Source organism: Taeniopygia guttata, chromosome 9 (assembly GCF_048771995.1).
Source record: "Taeniopygia guttata chromosome 9, bTaeGut7.mat, whole genome shotgun sequence".
In the NCBI taxonomy this organism is placed as follows: Eukaryota; Metazoa; Chordata; class Aves; order Passeriformes; family Estrildidae; genus Taeniopygia; species Taeniopygia guttata.
Window position 1 is genome coordinate 23,094,330 of NC_133034.1, and position 15,640 is coordinate 23,109,969.

The window sequence follows — 15,640 nt, forward strand, 5'->3', positions numbered from 1 at the left end:
TTCTTTTTCAGTTACTCTTCCAAATATTCCTATTACACTCATTCCACTGGCACAGACAGCCTGACTGCTTCCATGCTGTTCCCAACCTTTTTTAACAGGAAAACTGATGAAGCAGCTGCTGCTGCAGTGTGTGCCTCAAGCCCTCAGCAGGCAGGGTAATCCTTTAAATTTGGGCTTGTTGGAGATAACCAGAAAGTCGCTGTGTGCTTTCAACATCTGATTTTCAAAGTTTTCCCTTCCCATCCCTTTCGCTTGAAAGAAAAGGAAAAAAAAAAGCTTTTGATAACACCTGCAACAAAATTTGAGCTAAAAACAAACTCCCTTCAATGTATTGGTGATCTCTGATCTGATTAGTTTAGGCAGTGGTGATTTTAATATACCTCAGTTTTGTCTTCCTGATTTAAAACATTTGAAGTGGTTTTGTGTTGTTTTCTTCCCCCTCTGTTTAAGTTGTAGTGGTGGAACGGATATCCCAAACAGAAGACCAAAAAGAGCAACAGAATTGCTGCAGTTCTGTGATATATTCGTTGCTAACAGAACAAATGTTGTGCTGGAAGGTTGAAAGCTGTTTATTATTTTGAATGTGGTTTAATTTAATTCTCTGCATAATCTTTAAGGTCCCTTCCAACCCAAACCATTCTATGACTTCTTGTTACCAATGCAATCTACAAATGATAATGTTCTTTATTTTGTACCTACCTCTTTTATTTATTTCTACCTCTGCCTGTTGTAGGATGCCTGATCCATACCCAGTGGATTTGCACAGATAAATCATCTTTCCAGTCCATTTAGAGAAGGAGAAAAGGAGGAGGGAGAAAATGAAGGACCAGTTTATTTTTTTGGAGCTTTTGGGGTGAGTTTGTCTTTTTGTGTACATTGATTTTTGGCAATGTGATTGTATAAAACATAAATCCTGGGAAATGACTTGGCCATCAGTTTGTGTTTTGAGAAAGGACATCACATTCATTAGATGTTAAAGTATTTTAGGATTCCTATTGAGGAGTCTGGCAGGCTCCAGCTGCTTGAGTCTGGCTTGTTGTATGTGGCCATTTTCTGCTTTCGGTGTAAAGGGGAATAACAGAAATGCCACAGGATTCCAAGTGCTGGAATTCCCAAACTGCTTTTCCCTTGTCTTCATCAAGTGCCTTTCAGGAAGGTCAGAGGGGCTGTGAATGATCAGCTGGCACTGCCCAGGGGCTGTGATGCCACATCCTGACCCACATCTATGTGCTTGCTTCTCATCACACAACCAATTTCCCATTAGTCAGCACATTTACAGTGTAAAATTAATAATTCTTGTGCTCAAAATCCAGACCAGTTTACCAGGGAATCCTTGGACTATTTTAACTGGCTGGTGTTTGTCTGGCTGCCAGACTTTGTTATTTTGCTGTGGAAGGGCCACTCCTCCAAGTGAGAGAAACCTCACCAAGTCCTTTCTCATCTGGCTTTGCACATGGGATGGGCAAAGATTGGACAGTGAAAATTGAGGTTTTCCTGATGATGTTTCTTTTCAACCAGTAAGGGATGAGTTCCACTGAAACACTGTAAAGGTCTCTGCTCCCACTCCAGAGCACAGCTCTATTTTACCCTTTGATTTTACCCTTTAATAGACTTTAGGATGCTGTCATTTGCTGCATCTCATTTATAAAAATTAAGAGCTGTTCTTTCCTCCATCATAATATAGCTTACATGCATCTCATTTAATTATCAGGAACACATAAACCCAATTAGTTTTAATTTATCCAGACCATTTGCATCAGAGACAAATACATCTGTCTTTTTCATTTCAAAAATGAATCCTGCAAATTGCAAGCCATCAACACAAGGGCATTTCTAAATTATTTTGGTCAAGAGAACTGTTCCATGACTTTCTAGTTAATTAGGATTAATTAGGTTGTTTAATATGCTTATGCTCTTGGTAAGGGATGGAAACATAATAATCTATTTTATGTTAATAATACAGATCAGTTAACAAGCCCAAGGAATGGAAGCCTCCAAAACCAAAGCTGATTTTCCATATACTGAGGGATGTTAAGACCCTCAAAGGAAAACTCTGATTTATTTCAGGAAAACTGAGGGATTTCAAATGCTCATTTCCAAAGGAATTGCAACAGAAGGGTTAAGGAACAAATATTCAGCAGAATGAGCGTGAAACCTTGGTAGGTATGAAGTAGATTCTATTTTATTTTTAACTAAAAATCTGGAAACCCCAAACCTAACCAAAACTCAGCAAATCCTTCAGGATTTGCCCAGTGTGTGTCTATTATATGTTTCTCTGAACATAATGCAACAAAAATTACCCAATGCTTGCGCTGAAGAACACAAACATAATTTTTAGTTGACTATTTTTTTGGGGCACCATTTCTTGTGCTACTTCTTTTTTTCTAATATTTACTTGGCAAGATGAAATAGTATAAAACTCCATCATTTTTATTTTGTTTTCCTTTGTCTGCTGTGGTTCTTCCCTGTGTTAAATTTACTGCAGGTGTGCTGATTTTTGGTTAAAGGAACTCTTCATTGGGAGAGGCCTTCCATAATTTCCTGCTGTAGCCAATTTTTCTGTGCCATAAAATAATGGCAGTAGATGCAGAACTCTGAATAAACATCTGCATAACGATGGCAAGGTGATTAATATGAGTTGGGAATTATGCTTGGATCTACCAAAATCCTGTTTACAACGTGAAAATGCTGTGAATTGGGCAGTGACTGAGAGGAATGAAATGTTACCAAAACACGGTGGCCCATGGTGTGGTGCCCAAAAACCATTTCTACCAATGCTGCTTCTGCACCAGAGCCCTGACAATTATTTTATGTTTTTTTATTGTAAGTTTGAATCATTTATACAGGGAAACCTGTAGAGAAGTTAATTGAATGTGGCTCAGTTTGAAAAATGTGAACATTTTTCTTAAAGTGCTCTAAAACAGCCTGGAAAAATCATGCTCTGTTGCATTAGTTTTGTCTGGCTGCTGGAGCTTGCCAAATACAAATATACTTTCTCCTCTACTATATTTAATTTTCCTACTTATATTACATTAGAGTTGCTATTAAATTATCAAATAGATACATCATATGTTGCTTGAAACACAGCTGCTGTTATTTGCATTTAGCTGTTAGTGCTGTAAACCACTTTTTATGGTCACAATAAGAACACCAGCTACAAACAGAACAAAGAGGGTTCTTTTTTTAAAAAAGCAATTTTTGAGGCAGAGAGGAATCACATCATCTGGCCTGATTCCAATCCCTGGGCTTGCATGGGTTGTTTCTCTCTTGGCCAATCTGTTAATGAAGGTTGAAGTTTCATTCTGCTACATTTTTTGTAGTAGTAGAGGTGAGCCAAGCTTCAGAAATGTTGGGCCTCAGAATCAGATGAGAAAGGAGTGAGAGAACAGAGTTATGATCAGTTTCTAGATCAGAAAGAGCTGCTGGTATAGATACAACTTTTCCTTTCCTGCACATCCCTCCCCATTTTTTCTTTCCTGTCTGATTTTTTTCTTTTTTTTTGGTCATTTTAAGGTTACTTTTAGGGCTTTTATCCATTTAAAGAATGAGTTGCTTTTACTATGTATTTTTTTGGAAGGAGATCAAAATGGGAGCTGAGATCAGGGTTCTGATTTCTTTTTCCTACTTTTTTGCTACTTGGTAAAAAGCAAATATCCTGGCCTTCCCTTCAGCACAGATCGTGCAAATGGCTGAAATGTGGATGATGAAATCTCAGAACATGCAGGGACAGCCCCAATCTGCTCTTGATAAAGCCCGTGGGAGGCTTGCTGGTGAAAAAGCACATCCTGTTCTCAGTGACATTGTTGCTGTGACAGTTGAAATGACTTTGGAATTCATTTTAGAGAATGGCCTTTCCCATGCAGAGTCTTTGCTCATCCCTGTAATGGCTCCAGTGCCTGTCCCTGCTCAGCCCCTGGAGCAGCCAGGATTTGGGAAGAGGGGCTTGGAGTGCCAGGAGCTGCACTCCTGTGGATGGTTTGTTAAGAGAAGAGCTCCTGGAAATAATTTCCAACATCTTTCAACTGCTATAAACTCCCTCAGGTGTAGGACATGGGGTTCAGGCTAATAAACTGCCTGGGAAAGAGAGAGCTGAGGAAATAATCTTCAAACAAATCTTCTGGTACAGGGAACAGACTCTGAGCCCAGGGTGAGCTGGTGGCTGGCTTAACTTCTGCTTTCAAACCTTTTTAATTACCCAAATTTTACAACCTCCTGTCCATCTTTTCTTGTTTAAAGTTATGATCTAACTACTAAAATAACTTCCCTGACGTGCAAAATTTCATCGCTAGGAAGCGTTGTCATTGTCAGGCCGAAAGTTCTCACATTTTGCTCTCTAAATTCTTATTTGCAGTGCTTGCAAGATTAATGTGGGTGGAAATAAAATCTTCAGCTTGGTTGTAGGTAAACAAATATCTCCCATGCAGGAAGATGTTTAATAAGAGATTGGTTGGAAATTAATCTTCCCTTTTGTGCTGTAGCCAAAAGTGGGAAAACTCAAGCTGGATGTATAAATGGTTTTCATGTATCCCTTTTCAAATTACTTTTTTTGAATTTTCATGGAATCACAGAGTGGTTTTGGCTGGAAGGGAGCTTAAAAACCTTTTCCTTCCACCCTTCCATGGCAGGGACACCTCCCACTGTCCCAGGCTGCTCCAAGCCCTGTCCAGCCTGGCCTTGGGCACTGCCAGGGATGAGAAGTCCACAACCTCTCTGGAATTGTGCCTTGTGTGGGGTTGAGATGGAAATGGGGAAAAAAAAAAACCCCACATTTTCCATTTTGATGGAGCACAGCATTTTAAACTTCAATTTCCCTGTCAATATTAAGCAACCTGAAGAGATTTTTCAGTTTTCAAGCTGGAAAGCTTCATAGCCAATATGCAGAGACCTCCTAGATCGAAAAACCATCCTAAATCATTGCTAAATCAAACAGATTAGAGTTTTTTCTCTGCTTGTAGGAAGCAAGATGGATAGAGCCAATAACCTACTTTCTGTGGAATATTTTTTGTTTTCATTGTTAATAGGTGTTGAAGCAATTTCAGCTGTTTTCTGCTGTCTGATTAAGAACTGCTTAGATCAGGGAATAGGCTGAAGGTTTAAGGACTGGCTCAACCATGACACCATTGCCCAGGCCAAAGTCAAGGCAAATTAACTAACAATAATGCTAAACACATTCAGACTTAGGAATATTATTGTTGCTAAGCCAGCTTGAATTTTACAAAGAATTTTTTAGGCCTGGTTATCAAGAACCTGTTTTCATGGAAAAATCTTTGAAATTAGACCATAACTTGGATTTAAAGGGTACTAGAGATCATCCTGATGTTTTACAAACTGTGTGAAAGAGAAGATTTAATGTTCTTAGGAGCTTCAAATGTTGTTCACTTCATCAAAAACCAATACAGGATTGTGATGGTTACCCTTTATTTTTTCTGAATTGCACTGGGGACATGAAGTATCTTTTCATAATTTACCAGACATTTTTAATGTACAGCACTTCAAAAGACAGTGTTTTATAGTTATCTGCAATTCCCTTCTGCAGTACAAATTAAAACTCGCCGAACTTGCTTGGAAAAGCATCACCACATAAACATTTCTTATGCTTCATGATGTCTGTTTGGAAAGTCAAAATAGCTTCCTAGAGAATATTTTTCATGTTAATCTTTCTACCTGAATTTATCTGGCAGTGTAATTCTGTGAAAGTTGATGAGTTTGCTTATGTAACTTATGTGTACAATGCTTTGAATATCCCAATCATCTCCAAGTAAACCATTTTCCTTTCTCTTCCCTCAAGCATTTTCTACTGAACCTGGAAAAATTGGGATGTTTGACTCCTACATTAACATCCCCGGTGTTTACATCGTTCCTACAATGCAAAGCTGCACAAGTGAGGACTGGGAGGCAGCACCAGGAACAGGCTTATGGCACAGCATGTGGGGAGTGCTTAGAAAATCACACCAGACAGACAATTTACAGCAGTGGGGGTTATTTTTCGCTCCAAGACTTTGATCTGGCTGCAGGGTGTTTATCAGGACTGCTTTGCATGACATCTTCGTTTTATAAGGCAGCTGAAGAATGATGAGGCTGCTTTCCTGACAATTTTCTAAACAAAGCAGAATGCTTGCTGCTCAACAAAAGCTTTTCTTTTCTTCCATTTAGTCAAATATCAGAACAAGAAATAACTGCAGAGTTTTATTAGTTGCAGATTACTTGCCCAGACAGCTGTGCTCTCAGCATGTCATCAAAAAAAACCTGCTCTCAGAAGCCAAAGCAGCCTTAGAAGCTGATCAATTTAAACACAGAGCAAAAGTTGTGGCTCACCCCGAGGTATTAAGGGTGTTAAATGCTCTGCCAAGACACAGGGCCATCACTGTCACAGCTCTGCAGAGATCCCTGCTCCTGCTGGGGTTCTGCTCCTGCAGGCTGGGAAGGCAGAAAGCAGCTAAGGACAGTGGTGTTTGTTAACAGCTCACCCAGGGAGGGTGGCCAGGGCCTGGTGTCCTTTCCAGGTAAAATCTATTGGGAAGGAGGGGGAAGAGCTCCACTGGGAAAACTCTGAATCCCTGGTGGCATCTCCTTTGCACTCTTCCTCCAGAGCAGGCAGCAGGGCCAGCTGGGAGCAGCCTGGGCTGTGGAAGGTGTCCCTGCCATGGCAGGGGGGGGACAGGATGAGCTGCAGGTGCCTTCCAACCCAAACCTCTCCGGATTCTGTGGATAAAGGTTTTGGAAAGGCTAAAAGGGCTCAGCAAGTTTCTCTTCTTTTGGGAGACCCAGTTCTATCACCAGTGTTGTTGCCTGTGCTGTTGTTGTGTGACCTGTCCTCAAAGGGACACAGACCTTCACTTAAAACACCTTTAAAAAAATGTCTGATTTCCTAAATTGCCTCTGTGAGAACAGAAATAAACAAAGGAAGGGAACTAAGCTTTGTGAGGCTTGGCATGAGCTTTAGCTGAGAATGTTCTCTCTGTCAATTTGGAGTGATTTTCAAAAGCACAGTAAGATTTCACAGTGTTGGACAGGAGGATTTGAGTCAAAATGAGACATTAAATCGGGATATAGGCACGAGCGTAAATTAAGTGTAACAAGGAAACATTCTCAGATTTTTTTTTTTCCTGACAGGAATAGCATACACAGGAGCTGGATGCCTGTTCCTGGCAGCATTTGGTTTTTTATGGTGAGGCTAAATTGGACATGAGTGAATCCTCCTCTGGCAGATTTTTTGTTTCCAAGTGTCCTGCAGCTTGGGATGCAGAGCACGAGCTGGGTGGTGGTGCCCATTTCACTCCTGCCAGTGACTCTTTCCAGCACTTCAACAAGTGCTGGAGGAAAAACATGCTGAAAATTCTAATTATCCTGCTTGGTGCTATTGCTATTTCTTCTTAATTAAAAAAAAAAGAGTTTCATGTCTTCTTTTGGTAGCATCCACTCAATATTTGACTCTTCATTTTGATTCAAATTCCGTTGTCTTATAATTTACAACTCAACTAAACATTTCTTTTCATGAATGACACCCAAGGCTTTGTGCCTGCAAGTATCACTGCATGAAGTGGGTTATTTAAAGCAAAAATCTGTTTGCTTCCAAGAGAAGAACAATGCTCTGAGTGTGAATGATGTGTCAAAACGTCAACCAAATTGTCACCTGAATGTGGCAGCTGCTCCATTCTGAGGTTCACATTAAATGAAGATAACTGAGGAGTGTTGTAGGTGGCTTTGTTTGTTTTGCTTAGTGCAGATATTGGTTTGATTAGAAATGCTTTTTCAGGAATCCTCTTTGACAGCAAACAACCAAATGGTTTTACCTGGGTTTTTTGAATAAACTCTTGCTGCCAAACTCTTCTCTGCAAAGTATTGTTGTGGGTGTTGGGCACCACTGAGACCTGACCCAGATTCCTCCCACACTCTGCTGTGCTCTGTGTTCTCCAACCAGCCTGGCTCCCTCTCCTTCCAGCAGTGCTGAGCAAGGTGGGTGTACTGCAAGATAAAGCAAATCAGCTTTTGCAATAATTTCTCCTTTTCCTGTTTCCTCTGGTACAGGAGGCATTTTGTTCTTGCTCCTCAAACTTTGCTTCTTGTCCTCTGATGCCTTGTGCAGGCTGCCCTGGAGCAGAGGCTGGGCAGAGTCCCAGAATAAAGCAGGGATTTATTCAAGGATCTCCTCCATGGATCCACCTTGGGCAGCACCAGAGCCCAGCCAGGGCTGCACCCAAATGACCCAAAATGGCCCCAAAATGCACGAGCGCTCCCGGGGGCTCTCCCTGGGATCAGTTCTGCTCCATTGGCACCTTGGAGTTCATTGTCCCATTCCAGCTTTAGCCCAGGCAGTCCCACCCTGCTTGTTTTTCTCTCTCCAGCCCACGGTGTTTGTGCTCCTGGGCTGAGATTTGGATCATTTGTCCTTGGTGCCCAGCTGGAGCAGGAATTGTTTTGTCTCCTGCTCTGTGAGGAGAGCTCAGCATCCCATAATGTGAAACCCAGACCCACACACTAAAGCAGCACAGAATGTGAAAAATAGAAAACTAAAATCTGAGGCATCACCTTCACCTGTTCTTTTCCCTCCCCTTGCTGCTGGTAATGAACATGTTGAGGGAGAGGAGAGAACAAAAACCCGTGGCTGATTGCAAAGCAGAGTTGGACTCTACTGGTGAGATTTCTGGATTTTGCACTTTTTACAGAAATTTCTGGTTTCCAGGACTGAGGTGTCCAGGCCTTTTCCCCCAGCCAGCCCTTGCTGCAGCCAGGGGAAGGTTCTGCTGATGTTGTCTGATTCCCTGCTGCTCAGCACAGCCTTCACCTCTGTCCCTCAGTAGCTCCTGGCTCCAGCACTGCTATTTTTGCCCTTCTTTGGCTGCCAGCCCTCAGCAGGGGAGGCTGCTGCTCCCTTCCAGATTCTTGGGATCCAGCTCAGGAACCCCAAATAATCATTTGCTGTTCTTTGCTGTGTGTGGCAGCCAGGAACTAAAAGCTCCTGCAGGATGCTTTATTCTATATCCTATATATATTCTATATTTAATCTATTTATTATTATACAGAACGTTATTCTTCTGTACAATTCCAACTTCAGGTGTGTCCATTTCCATCCACTGAAGTGGGGGTTACTTATTTTAAGTTATTAGAAATGCAGCATCCAGTATACAAAAACATAATAAATTGAGTTCCAAGATATTTTTTACAAGATGAGGGGAGCTGGGAAAGGAAAAATAGAGAAAACCAGAGTAGGTTTAATTGTACTGATAGAGAGAATGTGTGGGACTATGAAACTGAGGGACTGTTGTGTATTTTTTATAGGGGTGGTGGATTTAAAATGGAAAGATTACCTATTGCAAGAACAGGGATGTATTTATAGATGCTTAACCCTGTGTTCATGTGTTTTCAGCTGGAGTGTGTATAAAAGTAAATTGCTTAATAAATGCAAATGATTTGTAGCACAACTTTGGGCTGTAGAGCAGCTTTAGTATTATGACTTTGGTCAGATTCCCTTCTGTTCCCTCACATAACCCAGCCAGAATGATGGCCAAACCCCACAGAAGCAGACATCACATCTGTAGTTGAGTTTTCCTAGGGAAATCATCCTGCAAAATGTGTTTTCTGTAGGGCTTGTTGGACTAGGTTGACCTCTGTAACAGCTTTATTCTCTTCAGCAGCCTCGAGTTTTGAGACAAATCAATAAATTGAGCAGGAGCAATGCACAAAGAGCAGATGGTCTTCACCCAGTGCTTGTAAGGGAATTAAAATGTGAAATCACCAGCCTGCTGCTGTGGAACACCACTTGGATCTGCCTGGGTGCAGAAGGAGCAGCAGGGAGGAACTCTCACCCCAGCCTTCCTTTCAGTGTGGAGCTGAATTCAAATCTGACTTAGCACAGCATAAAAATAAAAAATTCAGGTGTTCAGAGGAATGGACAAACAGATGTTGGGGAGTTCTCTCTGTAATTTTTATGAAGATAAACAGTACCTGGAAGATTTTAGGAGAAGTTAAAAAGTATGAGGATGACATAATTTACATATTACATAAAGATTTTTCAAACAAAACTCTTAAAAATATATAAAAGCTTTTTAGGAAATTGAACAAGAGTTTGGATTAAAAATTAGGCTTTTTAGGCATTCACAACTTACTAAAAACTTATTTTCTATTAAAAAGAGGTGGAACTGAAGGACAGGTTTTCATGTGGAGGCAATTCCAAGGCCTGCATAAATATGGCCTGGAAAAGGAAATAAATAGGTGACAATTTGCTGCTGATGCAAAGTGACTCAGAATATTCTAATTAAAACTGGCTGTGGGAGCTTGCAGAAATTCTTGTGTGACTGAGGAAACAGAATAATAATAAATGAGTGACTGTAGGTGGGAAGGAACCTTAGCCAAGGTCATGGCTGAGTTCTGAGCTTGTTATTGGGGAATAATCCTTGTCTGATTTCCCCTGGAGGTGTGGCTGAGTGGCAACTGAGCTGCCACCCATGGAATTCCCTGTGGAGCAGAGTGAGGCCACCTTGTGCACTGCTCTGCTCACTGGGGAGGGAATGGGGGAAGGAAAAGTCAAATTCTCTTTTCTTTGGGAAGGAAATTCTCTGGGAAAGACCTTATTTTGCAGACAGCACATGATTTTTTATTTTTTTAATTTTTTAAAAAAATTTTTTTTGGTTGGTTAATTTATTTTTGCCATTTATCTAGTGTTTTGGAGGTGCTTCCACAACCTTGCTGCTCCAAGAGTCGACTTTATCCCACTTCCAGATTAACTTTGATTTTAATTTGACTGTCAGAAATGTTTATTTCTAACCAGCATTTTTAGTTTATAAGGATCTTCTCTCTCCATCAGTGCTTTTCTTTCAAGTCATTGTATCTAATGAGAGGCAGCAATTAAAGCCCCACATTAAAACTTTGCTAAACTGATCAAAGATAGTGTCTGGCAGGAGATTCCCCTTGGTCCTTAGGATAGGATGTGACTAATTCACCTTTTTATGGCTCCAGCTGTGTTTGCTATAAAAGCTGTGGAAACTCCATTGTTTAGTAATGTAATTAAATTTAGGAGAGGTTTAATGCAGCCACTCCATGCGATGAAGCAAATGACTTCTGAGATTCCTTGAAGACTGACTGCATAATAATGCTCATAAAATTCCTCCTTTGTTTCAGAACTTCACAAAAAAAGTGAAATCTGGCACTTGGCAGAGCCAGAAGGAAACATCTGGATGCTTTTGATCAAAGATGCTTGAGGAAAATGAGACTGCAGAGCATCAAGAATGGCAGAGTTTGAGAAAAATAAAGAAAGAATGAAACTCTCCTCATCAGAAGTTGGTAAATTTTGGGGGAAATTTGCTGTGTAGTTTTTTTATTCTTCCAATAAAGCTTAATGCTTGCACAGAACTTTCAAATAAGTTGTTTTAAACACTGGGGTTTCAAGACAGGCACTGAAGCTGAAATATATCTAAAATTAAGAAAATTAGCTGCAGAATGGTCTTCTGCAACATGTGGCAGAACTTTAAGTTAGTAAATGGAAGCTAAATGATTTTCATACTATCCAGTGTTCAGCTTTCTGCAAGAATAAATAATTTCTTTGAGCAGTAGTTGAGTAACTGGAAACACTCTGTGTCTGAGCTAAAAGAGTGATTTATCTTCCATTGCTTTCTGAGTGCTGTATTATGTTACAAATCTAAAGCTATTCAATAAATTACAAAGAATTTGTGTAATTTTTTTTTTCAGGGATGTGATTTCTGTGGTTTCCTGAGCACACAGAAGAGTGGAGAGGACCTTCTTTGCCCATTTGCTAGAGAACAGTTGATACTACATTTGACAATCCTGTAATCCAATTTATATCCAGCTTGCTGCTGGCCACCTGTGAGCAATTTTATTCTGTGGCTTTTTGTTTTAATCTTGAGAGCATCATTTGTCTGTGGAAGATGATTCCCTTGGACTGCCTCAGGATCTTGGGCCCACCACAACAGCTGGGTGCTTAATTCAGACACTTGGAGATACTGAATTCTGATTTTTGGTAGGAGTTTCAGTCTGTGGGATGAATCCTGCACTCAGAAATTTGCTTTTCATGCTGTGGTGTTTGCTGACATTGTCCTGTGAAGGTGAAGTTGTGTCCCAGTGTGTGCAAAATGAAATGTAAAGGAACCTGACTGGCTGACTGCTCCTTTAGGCAGTAAAATCAAACAGTCCTTAGCTGCTGGTAATGGTATCAGCAGTGATTTCTTCATTTAATAACCCAGACAAAATGATTTTACTGTTTAAATTTCATTTTGGGGGGTTTGGGAAGGGATGGTTGTCCCCTGTAATGTGATCCTGCTCCTCTGATCTCCTGCTCAGGTATTCACATTTTTTCCTTTTGTTCAGTGAGTATCCCGGGCCCTGGTGCCAAGGCCAGGGATGCTGGGGGGGTTCTGCTCTGGCTCTTTTTCATCAGATTCCAACATTTCAGTTGCTTCTGCCTGCTCAGGGCTGGGCTGGGTTTGTTGTAGGGCAGGGGATGGAGGGAGGTGCTGAGATACCCCAGCAGGCTCCATGGAATATCAGCTTTATCAGCTCCTGCTTGGCCACACAGCTCCTCTAGTGTGCCCTGCTAGCCAAAAACGCTCCTTATTGAGATGTAAAGTGCTGGATTTCTTTCATGGCCAAGTACATCTGTCAGGGTTCTGTTCTGGCCTGTGGAGGTGACATTTTGCTTTCTGAAAGCTGAGATTTGTGGCCAGTATGTAACACTGAATTTTCTGTGTCTGACCTGATCCTGTGCACAAATTCTCTTCTCTCTGTGCATCTGTGTATAACAGAAATGGGGAGATTTCAGAGTAAGGCTTTTTTAAAGTGTTTTATATTCAGATTTAATAGCTGGAATGTAGTGAGGTGTCTAAGCCAGTTGATAAAATTAAACTTTAATAGTGCTATTTGAGCAGAAATCTAAATTCTACTCTCTTACCCCATGCACTGTTGAAGGGTTGATGTTGTGTTTATGTCCAGGTAGCACCTAAAGCAGAGGTGAAAAGCTGTGCTTGGACTTTCCTGGAATGAGATTATGTTTAGGAGTGCTTAATTAATTACAGAAGGGAAATTTGCATGTGCATTTCTTTAGATCAGTGGTGCTCATTTTCATGGTGTATTTTGAGTGTTGAGATGGAAGTTGAGACTCCTTTTTGTGAAAAGAAAATGAAATAAAAGGAAAGAACGTGACCTGAATTAAATAGGTCTATTCTTATCTTGAATGATAAAAAGAACAGGGACTGGTTGAAATTCTGCCCTGACACAAAAACTCCCCACAGGCAGACAGTGAAACCTGAAAGCCCTGCTCCTGAAAAAAAAAAAAAAATGGAATATCCTGAGTTGGAAGGGACTCACAGGATCATTGAGTCAAGCTCCTGAACCTGCCCAGGATATCCCCAAAAATCCTGAGAATCCAGAGACTCCTGAGCCTGAGAGCTCTGTCCAAATGCTTCTCGAGTCTAATTCCAGCCCTTTCCATCCTCCACAGTGCAAAGCCTCCAAATAAAGAGCAAAAAGGAAGCAAATCAAAGTGTAAAGCTCATTTTACAGCAAAGACAGAGACCTGAGCATGTTCTGTAGTTTCTGATTTCCTGGGTCTAACCTCCCAAACTGCCCTTAAATGACCCAAATATGATCAATTTAAAATGTGCTCCAAAAGTCAGATATCTGGGAAGAAATTTTCCACTTTTTATTTCACCAGTGCTTCAGGATGCTGCCTGAGAATAATGCACAGCCTCTCTCCTGGCTGCACAGAAGGGTGAGGAGAGGACAAAACCTGCACCAGACTCTTCAGCAGCATGAGGCACCTGGGCACAGGTAAAAACTTGGGCAAACAATGGGGGCTGAAGCAGGAGCACATCAGGGATGGGGGAGCCACAGAGGGGCCTCAAGGCAGCCCTGCTACTGATGGAAACCATGCACAGCTCTTCAGCTGCTGGGGGAAATGAAAAATCCACTGTCAGAGGCACCCCTGGGTGTGATGGGTGTGATGACAGCTCAGGTGGGCCATCAGTGCTTACATTTTTGGCCCCATCCACCTCCATGCTTTGATAGGAACACCCACTTGGACACTTGGCTGCAGCAACAGCACTGGGAGCTCTCACAAGGAGAGAACTGTGGATTTGGATTCCCCAGAAGCACAAGTTTGCCTGCCTTGATGGTTTTTTAATGTGTTTTATTTTTGCTTTCCGTGTCTGATAGAATTGTTGAAATGAATGATGTCGTGCAGCAAACTTTGGGATGCCTAGGGCAGCACTCAGACACACTGAGTGGAAATATTAAAAACCTGTCAGATGGGAAAGGGCTCCTTCCTTTCTAAACTGCCAGTGTTTTATACACTGCCAGAAACACCTCTGCTTCTCCTGTGCTACCTCAGCTGCTACTGATGAAATTTGGTTTTCACTCACCCAGCTCCAGTCTTGCTTAAGGGCCTGAAGGAGATGATTACTTAAGTCAGGGAGCAATTTAAGGGAGGTGGAATGTGAGCAGCTTTCTAAGGAAGAGGTAATGGAGTTGGGTTTAACTCTTGCTATGACAGCAAAAAAATTTTGCCTTTTTTCAGAGGATTTGTCTGTGTCTGCCCAAAGTACCTGTGCATTTTTCTTATTTTTTCCAGCTTTTCTCAGTTTGTGCAGGGAGTGAGGTGAGAAGGAGCCCTTATCTCTTCCAGGTGTAACCACAGCATTTCTGCTTCATTGTCTCTTTTCATTTTTCATTTGATTTAGAAAGGACCATCTGTGAGTTTGAATAAACATTTAAATGCACGGAGTAATAAACCAGTGTTGCTGGTAACTTTTTCTGGGGACTATTGATGTTTATTTGGGGACGCAGAGGGAGCTCTGCAGAGGCTTTTTGCTGCAGCCTGGAGTGCTGGCAGTCCTAAGGCTGTTGTCAAACCCTCCTTAGAATCCTTATGGTCTGCTCAGAGTAGTGAGAGTGGCTGATCTGTGCAAATAAATGTAACCTGTAAAATTTGGCAAACAAATATGTCTGGGGCAGACAAAGCTTAAGGTCATTTTTGTTGAGAAAATTTTATTCTAAAGCAATAGGTTAAATGGGTAGGTGTAAATAAATGCAGCTCCAAGAGCTGTTTGTTTTGTCATATTTAGGTCCAGGTTTTAGGTATTTGCTCCTAAGTTTATCTGGATGTTGAGCATGGATGAGAAGAAACCTTACAGAGCCTTTCCCCTCTGGCTGTGGAGCTGTTACTGACTGAAAACAAAGTATAAATTGCAATATTAATTGTAATTTCTTACTGGGAAATGTAATGAAGGCCTTTTTTTTTTTTTTTTTTAGGATTTTCTATCTATTCCTTCAAAGAAAGGGACTCCTTCACTGAAGCCTTGAATGTCATTAAACCCTTCCTCAACTGCAATACCTTAAAGTGTTAAAGGAAGAGAACAGAAAAAGAGGAGGTTGTTCTGCAACTGTTTTGTTGAAAAGGAAGATGGAAATACTGTGTCAGGCTTTGAGGATCCAAGAATAAAATATTGAATGAATGAGACTCCTCCAAATGGCTTCTGATGTTGAAGGTGTAGTCAACCATAAAAGCTGTGCCCAGAACTTCCCAGAGCATTTAATTTTGAGGAAAGGAGGTCTAGGAAAAAAGGAGTATTTCTTCCCTCTGTAGAAGCAAAGTCTTGAGTGCATTTTCAAGAGAAAACAAGTTGCACAACAT

The 15,640-nt window shown here is 41.1% G+C and overlaps 1 long non-coding RNA gene across 3 annotated transcripts; it reads left to right on the top strand.

The window, feature by feature from the left end:
- Positions 1-4,332: 4,332 nt before the first annotated feature.
- LOC115496401 (uncharacterized) lies at positions 4,333-15,168 on the top strand. Of its 3 annotated transcripts, none has more exons than XR_012057454.1 (4): positions 4,333-7,956; positions 11,119-11,280; positions 11,686-11,974; positions 13,664-15,168. It is a non-coding gene; the product is annotated as an uncharacterized lncRNA (long non-coding RNA). The 3 variants fall into 3 exon arrangements; XR_012057455.1 differs by having other exon boundaries at positions 4,338-7,956; positions 11,686-11,820; XR_005981374.2 differs by lacking the exon at positions 13,664-15,168 and having other exon boundaries at positions 4,338-7,956; positions 11,686-13,161.
- The last annotated feature ends 472 nt before the right edge of the window (positions 15,169-15,640 follow it).